Source organism: Prosopis cineraria, unplaced genomic scaffold, assembly GCF_029017545.1.
Source record: "Prosopis cineraria cultivar Desert tree isolate PC_DT_omini unplaced genomic scaffold, ASM2901754v1 PC650, whole genome shotgun sequence".
Lineage (NCBI taxonomy): Eukaryota > Viridiplantae > Streptophyta > Magnoliopsida > Fabales > Fabaceae > Prosopis > Prosopis cineraria.
Window position 1 is genome coordinate 37,030 of NW_026555975.1, and position 7,994 is coordinate 45,023.

The 7,994-nt window shown below is 30.5% G+C and overlaps 1 long non-coding RNA gene across 1 annotated transcript; it reads left to right on the plus strand.

Annotated features, from left to right (window-relative positions):
* Positions 1 to 3,924: 3,924 nt before the first annotated feature.
* On the plus strand, positions 3,925 to 7,295 carry LOC129297904 (uncharacterized). Its single transcript, XR_008590277.1, has 3 exons — positions 3,925 to 4,049; positions 4,144 to 4,217; positions 7,010 to 7,295. It is a non-coding gene; the product is annotated as an uncharacterized LOC129297904 (long non-coding RNA).
* The last annotated feature ends 699 nt before the right edge of the window (positions 7,296 to 7,994 follow it).

The following is a 7,994-nucleotide window of genomic DNA, read 5'->3' on the forward strand; positions in this document are numbered from 1 at the left end:
AACTAGCTAACAGCATGGGTTTCACTTTCAAAACAAGTCACACCAGGAAGTTAGACACCTAAACATATTTTTATCATTTTTCATAACTTCCACATATAAAAGGATGTCCAAAACCCATAACAAGTGCTAGAAGCTATTCCTCACACCCAAACCATATCCATTAAACCTAGAACTAACAGTACAACACATCACACGTATTTAAATACCAGTATAACACAAAATTACTTTTCAACCCCTTAATAGGAAAAAATAGATGGGGGAGGTAAATTCATTGCATTACATTCATAATCATTTAAACATATTTAAAACAACATTTTTACACTTGCATTAGTATTCTGGCCTTATTAACATATATATTTTATCATACACAATCACTCAAAATCCAAAATACAATCCAAATATTTGCAACAAATAGTGCAAGTGCAACAATATGCAACCTATAATTGGCAATAATATTCTATTACGTAAAATAAATAAATACAAGAGGCATATAAAAGGAATGCACAGATTCCTAGGCCTCAGTAGCTTTGTCCCTCTCAGTACTAGAGCTAGAGCTTGTAAAGTATTAAATGAAAGGGGTGAGTCTAATCACTTAGTAACTAAGGTAAAACCTACCTTATGTAGTTATTTAATAATTGCAATTAAACATATGCATATAAAACAGAGTTCTTAAAACACGTTTGCACACATGTCATAACTTATTATTACTCAGTTAGCTTATCTTTATCTCTACGTACGATATGTAACATCTTGATTTTTAGATAATAAAGAAATTGTGGAATTAGGTTTTATTGAGGATAAAAAAATGATAATAATAAGAATTTATATTATTTGAGGTTATTTAGAAATAATATTATGGTTAGGTATTTAATTATGAATTAAAAATTTAAATTTAAAACCACATAGGTAATATTTAATTAAGATATAATATATAAATAATTTTTTTATGTGTGTGTTAAAAAAAAGAGAAGGTAGAAGGAACAAAAAAAAGGGGGTGAAAGGTTGTTGTTTCTAAGTCTCATATTGATTAAATGTAGGAAGAGAATAGGTGCTTTCATGTATAAAAAGGAGGGGATCTGTGCATTAGGAAGCATGAAGGGCTAAAATGCAATTTGGAGAAAATTGTAACTTTTGGCCCAAGAGTTTGAATAATTAAATTCAAACCTATAGTATAATTATGAGACCCACAATTTTATTTTTATATTATTTTTCTCTCTTCCTCTCACGTTGCTTGGCGTGTTCTCGCAAAGGGAGATTATTTTCTTTTTCTTCAGGTATGCTCCAACTTTCCTGTTTAGATTAGCATTTAAAAAATTATTTAATTACAAAATTAATTTTATATTTATTTTTTAAATAGTATTAGCTTTCTAGTGAAATGATTATTTTTTAGAATAGAACAAATATTTTGATTAAGATTTTTTATAGGATAGTTAATCTGATGATATGATAGATTAAAAATATAGGTTGAAGTTCTTAGGGATATAATAAATATTATAGAATATTTTCTTGAGGTTGAAACTCATATTTAAGAATTTTTAAGTTAAACTCTAGATCTATATGGTTGAATTTATGTTGAATCTGAGATGTAGGGATGAACCTCTAATTATTAAATATTTATTTAAGTCGGAATAGGTATTTTTGAGGTTATAGAAAGGTGATTTGAGGCTTCAGGATAATTCTAAAATTTTTAATTTATTTTTGGACGAATTTTTAGAATATAGAAGGATAAAATTGCGATACTAGAAGTGATTTGAGGCTTAGAAATAGTTTATTAGGGTACGAGAATTTTAGAAAAGAATTTGAAAAGTTAAATGAGGCATAAATCTTAAATTAGTGTTAATATGGATTATAGATCTAAGACTTTCTAACTCTTTAAATTAAAATTATTTATTTTAATGCAAAATTAATATATAGTATTATGAAACAACTATGTAGATTGTGTTGACAAAGATAGTGGTGAAAGAGGAGTTGTGAAGGGAAACTTGTTATTCAAAACACAAGGTAATCATTATTAATGTATTGTGATGAGTGTGTTTGTGAATAGTTATGTGTTGTTTTGTTGTTTGGAAAAATTATGAATTATTGAAAATAAATACTGTTATATACTTGTTTGAAATTATTGCCAAGTGGATCAAAAATTTATTTTTGTTTATCATGATGAGATATTATTATTCGGATATATTCCTGTTTGGATATTTGAATGATGCATGACTTGTCAGGGTATTTTAATATATGGTGCTAATGAGAATTTCTGTTCGGTTAATTATTACCACGTGGTAAGCCCTCATTAGACCCAATGAGTAGCGTGTCGCTTGGTCCAACTCACCTTTGGCTAGGTGATTTGGCATCCGAGCATAGTGAAAGGAGGATATAAGGTGCAGTCATGCAATTAAATACTTGTTTGGTTTGTTTGAAAATATTGTTCGGTTAAATATTTTGTATGCCTACTTCGCAATCGCATGATTAGTTACATCCGCATGCATCATTACATATTAATTTTTGGTTACTAGGACTTTTAAGTCTCATTCCCCGCATTTTTACAGGAGCGAGTTCGGCCAAAAAAGCACCAGAGGCGTAACTTTGGTATATGAGACACCATCTTTTACGTTGCCTCTCATTTTATATTATGCAATGTATTTTGTGCCAACCTAGGACATATCTTATTTTGACAACATGTAAACTCTAATCCTTTTTATTAAATACATTTATATGACCAAGAGGATTATGTTTGTTCCTCTTGATTCATGACCTGATTTGAATATCATGCCATGAGAATCCTGTCTGTCCCTCATGGTTCCAATTGCTTTTTGAGATATTTTAAGACCTGTGGTATATTGTTTTGGATGTATCATGGTAGAAATTTTTCTACCATGATAAGGGTATGATAAGGGTTCAATGAAAAAAATGATTTATTGAATTAATAATTTGTGAAAAATCGATTTGTAAATTTGAGGGTGTTACACGATACAACATCATAAGACACTTAGACATGTGACCGTGATCAGATATATCAACACGACTTGTCACAACTCAAATATGTGACACGTTATATATTTTCATAGGCAATGATCAACCAACTTTATATCTTCTTTATTTCCTCCAACTGAAACCATAGGCTATAATATTGAATAAGACTCTGTTCGTGTGACTAGACTACCCAAGCTCACTAATTGTGAGGTGTGACCTAGCCAAAGATCACATGACTCACTCTTAGATCATGGCTTCTCCCACTATTAAATCTTTAGAGTGTCGTATGCCCTAAGCTAATCTCTTTGATAAACTGATAGAGAGAGCTAGGTTTTACACTATTAGAAAAAGTTAGATTTACAAGGAATTTTAGCGAGGACTTGTGTATTCCTCTCCAAATGATTGAATTAGTGAGAAATTTTGCAAGGAAATTTAATTTTGTCTCTAAAAAATTATTTAGTGAGGAAAGTTAGCGATGAATAACATGTTCCTCTCTAATGTGCTTAACTAGTGAGGAAAATTAGTAAGGAATACGATAGGCCTCTCTAAAAATTTAAATTGTGAGGAAATTAGCAAGGAAATATGTTCCTATCTAATTAGTGAGGAATTGGCGAGGAATGATTATTCCTCTCAAAAAAATTAATAGCAAAATTAAAAAATAATAATAATTAGAAGGATTCTAATTTTTTATTTACTTTTTTAAAAATGTACCTATTTTACCAAACTATTATTTTGTACTATATTAATATATATAAAAAAATATTTTCTAAAGATTTATAATGCCTTATATATAATTATTTTTAAAAAATTATAATATCTTATATATAAAAAACTATTTTTATTTTATAAGATATTTTATATAAAAAATACTTTCTTAAAAATATATCCCCTCTGTAATTTCATATATCTCCAATTTGCTTTTTCAGACCCAATATTATTCCCTCCATTTTGTTCCCGCGTAAATCTAACGTAACCCTACTCTGTCTTATTTCTTCGCGCGTTCGACAAGGTTGACTCACTTGTCGTGCGGCCGCTCAAACCATAGGCGCAAGAGATGCTAGCACTCGGGCGAGGACATGCAGGTGAGAACGTGCAAGAGAATCACTTAATCATGGTTGATTTTGTCTTTAATCTAACCTCTTCATTAACTTCATCTACCAAATCTTCAAGTTGCAGTAATATTGGCCATATTCGAGTTCCAGTTTCTATCATTGTTTCAGTTGTTGAAGGGAGAACTTCTCTTTCACCAGGTTTTGATATGATTCAAACTACTGTGTGGCTTGTTCTGTTCTTCCCTAGTGTCAATGAATTTTTCTATTCTTCTAATTTGTGGATTTAGTTTCCATGTAAGTAAAATCAGGGAACAAGATTTTGTGAGATTGAATTGTACGATACTAATGGCTGAGATAGAGATTGAATTGTATTTAAAACAGAATAGGAAATCCTATTTTTTTTTCTGTTTTTTACCTTTGCTTTTGCTGTAGCCAGTGCACCTTTTCTTTCTCCTTCCGAATAAAGAGCATGCTCAATTTTATCGGTTGATGTTTTTGTTTGGATAAAGAGATGAGTGACTTTTGTTTTTGCCTAACAGTACATTGGTTGGAATTTTTAGTATTGTCCTTCTTTTAGCAGCTAAGTGTTCCACCTGTCTTTTTGCTGTCTTTAAACCATGATGGTAACTGGGTAAATGGGAAATTGAGGAACTTAGTCTGACAATTCCAAACTTTCTATAGAATAGCTAGTTTAATTACATTGCTAATAAATGTTAGTCTAGTCTATAAGTTTTTAGTTTATAAATCGTGGATTCAAATCTCCTACTTAAATAAAGATTTAACTGATAGACAATATATAAATATTTTTATAAGCATCCTTTTAATTAATGCTTGACAAGTTGATGAGCTCTTATGACTTGGCTCATTTAAATATTTTTAAGCAAATCTTATTCAATTATGTTAAGCCCTAATGGTATGCTAGCACATTGAGTAGCTTTTGTTACCCTTGATCAAAAGGCAAGCACATTTCTATTCAAAGTGGTGCTCTAATCGGTAATCTCTATGTTGCACTCCTTGAATTTTCCAGACATTATTTATTACACGAAAGCCCGCTTGCCCAGAATATACATACATAGACTTGTCACCCTCTAGGCATTCTTCACAATATCAACTAAACATGCTTTCATCTCATACACCTTTTTTAAAAAGAAGACATAAAAATAAAGTCCTTTCAAAGGTCCAAGATAGCAAATAGCTAAATCCTCAATAGATCAAATATAAACATCTTATATACATTTACAGCTACAAGTATCCACCTCTGGTATATTCCTTATATTTGTCTGATGAGTTTTGCATGTCCTAAAACTGAAAAGATTGGATGAAGTATTTTTCTTAGCTTATTCTATGATTGATGTTTACTCTTTACTTTTATTATATATTCCTTATACATTTACTTTTTCTTTTGAGATCCTTCTTTTATATGTTTACTATTTACTCTTCTTGTTTTTTCTTTGCACTGTTAGCTTAGCTCTTTCCTATCAGCTTGTTGTGTTCTCTATGCATTCCTCTTCGTGTATATGTGTGCACCTATCCTCATGTTTTTTCTTTTAAATATCAGAAAAAACCCCTTCCTTAGGCTCAAAATTTCTTATTATATACATTGCTGTTACATCCTTTTCTTAACTGTTCTATTCATCTCTCTTTAATTTTGCCTGTAGCATCCAAATCATATAATTTTTTTTAGTTCCTAACTGTATGTTAGTGTTAAGACTTACTCTAATGTATCTTTTCAACTGCCAATAGCTTAGGAATCAGATGCATGTTTGATTTACTTTCTTCCTTTAGTCAGCTTTATGTATTCACTTTCTTCCTTTAGTCAGCTTTATGCTTCTTTTCCTATTTTTTTCTCAAGCTCTGTTATGTATCAATCTCAACTCATCACTTGTGATGCTGATTGCTTTGAACTAGTAGGTCTTCTTTATAGACTATTTTTACTTGTTTCTTGCTCTTTAGATATTGATTTCTAGATAATGGATAAGTTATTTCCAGATCATTTTTGACTAATCTAGAAGTTATATAATGTTATTATAGATTTATTTGGGCTGTTTATGGCTAAGGAAATTGTTTGGACTATAATGAGGAATTTTGGAATTTATATTAGTATTTTTGGAGGATTAGAGGTGATAGATTGGAAAGATAAAGAGATGTTTTTGAGGTTGAATCAGAATCCTTCTTTCACAAAATTAATTATTTAAAATTGATAGAAGAAATTTAGGATTGATATGGTATTTATTGAAAATTTATCTTATTTTTGTAGGTTAAAATTTGGTACTATTCTCCGATTGAGAAGATCATGAGCTAGTATTTTAATGTTATTACTTCAGTTTGAAGTGAAGTAACCACATTTAACTTATCCTGAATGCCAGATTTTGTTTTAGATTGATTTTGTAATTATTATGGATATATATATATATATATATTTGATTATATTACTGCCAAACTATATGATTTGGTTTATTGCTGATATGAAAATATTCTATTTAGTCGGGTGTTATATATGCATTGGATAGAGTTTTGGCATGCATATATCTCTATTTTCATGTCCTGTATAATGTCATGAATCATCATTGCTCTTATTAACATGCTGTGTCAGCTTGTATAATGTCATGAATTACAATCTCCAGCTATTTAGTCCTTGTATATACATGTTCGATTCTCTTAAATTCTTCCTCATTACTTTTATATTGTATCTACTTAAGCAATTAGTATAGCATTGAAGTTAACATATCAACTTTTTGATTTAGGCAGAATTGTCCAGTCTTAAGGAGTTGGTATTTACATGCTAAATTATGGTCCTTGTTTGTAATTCAGATAATTAACATGCCTGGCAATCTAAATGCTGTTGTTGAGTGTATGAAACACATGCTAATTCTTGCCCTGTTAAGCTTTTTCGATGTCAGATTGAAGAAAAAAGACATTGTGCATCATATTCAACCTGGTATTCTTACTAATATGTTAATTGATTGTCTATGCTTCTATCTACTATTTAGCTATGCCAAGAGGGAGAGGCCGAAGAAGAATACAAGGGGGTAGAAGGAGTGGCATTAGTGGTAGCAGTACAAATTCTTCTAAGCAATTAGATCCAAATGGTGGTGGAAAATAGCTATGTTATTTCCTAAGTTTTTCCTTTATTTTATATGCATGAGATACTTAGAACTCTTATTGAGTTTATTACTCTACTATCTTATAATATTGTATGACTTTTGATATGTGGTTAACATATTGAACCACTTATGATATGACTTTTCATATATGAATTACAGATTGAACCACTTATATTATATTGTTTAGATTTCATTTTTTTAGTTAATTGCTTGATTAAACAGGATTTATTTATAATCAAAATTTTGATTCTCACACAACCAATGTGCAATTTAGTGAGGAAATTGCAAGGAAATTATTTCTCTCAACTAATCTGATTTGTGACGAATTAGAGAGGAATTAATTCATCTCTAATCGTTTGCTATCCTGATATTTTTATATTAGCGAGGAAATAGCGACGACATGTCCTCGCTAATTTTAGTAAGGAAAATATCCCTCGCAAAAAGTCCTGGCTAAAACATGCGATTAGCAGGAATTAGCGAGGCATTTAACTTGTCTCTAAAATTAGAGGGGATAAAAGTCCTCGCTAATTCCTCGCTAAAATTAGAGAGGAAAATAAAGGTCCTCGCTAATTCCTCGCTAATTAGAGAAAAAAATTACTCCTCGCTAAATATTAGCAACCTATCATTTAGCTATGTATTTTATGAGGAAAATAATTCCTCGCTAAATCCTGATTTTTCTTGTAGCGGTTAGTTTCTTGACAAATTATGGAACAGTCCCTCGATAAGCTGTGGTATAAGGCTATACCCTCATGCATCGGAGGGCAGGCTAAGTCCCATATGGATTTTCGAATCCCTAAGAGAATTCCTAGCCACTGATCATGTCAGGTACGATGCTCACTTCTATTCAAATTCTGTTTTACTCATTATCACA